General features: G+C 45.6%; 1 non-coding gene across 1 annotated transcript; it reads right to left on the bottom strand.

Moving 5' to 3' along the window:
* Positions 1–264: 264 nt before the first annotated feature.
* LOC111726471 lies at positions 265–371 on the bottom strand. The gene has a single exon (XR_002774234.1). It is a non-coding gene; the product is annotated as a U6 spliceosomal RNA (small nuclear RNA).
* Positions 372–1,052: the final 681 nt, after the last annotated feature.

The following is a 1,052-nucleotide window of genomic DNA, read 5'->3' as shown; positions in this document are numbered from 1 at the left end:
TTGGATACTTTTTCTTCCATTCTTGGGATACTTTGCTAAGAAGAATATTTTCCAGCTCCATCCACGTAAACATGAAGGAGGTAAAGTCTCCATCAAATGCTGTTTTTTGAATCCCAAAGTTCATGTTGAAACAGAATCCTCAATGCAACAAGATGAGGATGATGGGATTGATGCCTTATAAAAGAGCTGAGGGACCCAGCTAGATTTATTTTTTTGCAGTTTTTTTGGCCGCAGCTGGGTTTGAAGCCATCACCTCCAGCATATAAAAATATGGAACGCTTCGCGAATTTGTGTGTCATCCTTGCCCAGGGGCCATGCTAATCTTCTCTGTATCGTTCCAATTTTAGTATATGTGCTGCTGAAGCGAGCACCTAGCTAGACTTTTTTTTAGCCCTTTCTGTCTTCTGCCACGTAAGGACATAAGTTTCACGCCCTCTGGAGGGTGCAGTGCTCAAGGTACCATCTTAGAAGCAGAGGTGGCAATTGGCAGGCACTACAACCGCTGGCACTTTAATCTTGGGCTGCAGTAGAAGCAGGCTAAGATGCTGATCGCCGGTGGACTCTATGGTGAGACCCGCCACTGCTACGTCCCAGTACTCTGAGGCTCTAAACGTCACAGTTATGGGGTCTGACTACATCTTGAAGTGCAGACCCAAGAAAACAAACCTAAAGACAGACAGGGGCTCCCTGCTTGAGTTCTCTGCCCAAGGACCCACTTTTCTGGATGATGGAACATGGAAGTGATTGATATTGAAAATGATTTCCTAGTTGCAGGCAGGCCCCATCGCCTTCCCACAGGGGCATGGTCTTCCTTTGATCTCAACAAGACAAGCATATCAGAAAACATCTTAATAATTCATTTGAGTGATGCATACATAATGTAACTGGTGTTGACGGAGGGAGGCAGTTTCCTTACAAGAACCTAAGGGGTTGATACATCCCCAGTCCAAGCGTGGAACCTGGCAGAAAGCAGGTGCTGAGCTGCTTGTGAAGAGGCTGTTAAAAGGAACGCAACTTGTCTCGGTCATGTTTGCTTAGCACCTTTCAAAAAA

The sequence above is a fragment of the Otolemur garnettii genome, unplaced genomic scaffold, assembly GCF_000181295.1.
Source record: "Otolemur garnettii isolate 467f Iridium unplaced genomic scaffold, OtoGar3 scaffold00066, whole genome shotgun sequence".
NCBI lineage: Eukaryota > Metazoa > Chordata > Mammalia > Primates > Galagidae > Otolemur > Otolemur garnettii.
The sequence above is the reverse complement of the archived record's forward strand: the minus strand, read 5'-3'. Positions and strand labels throughout refer to the sequence as shown.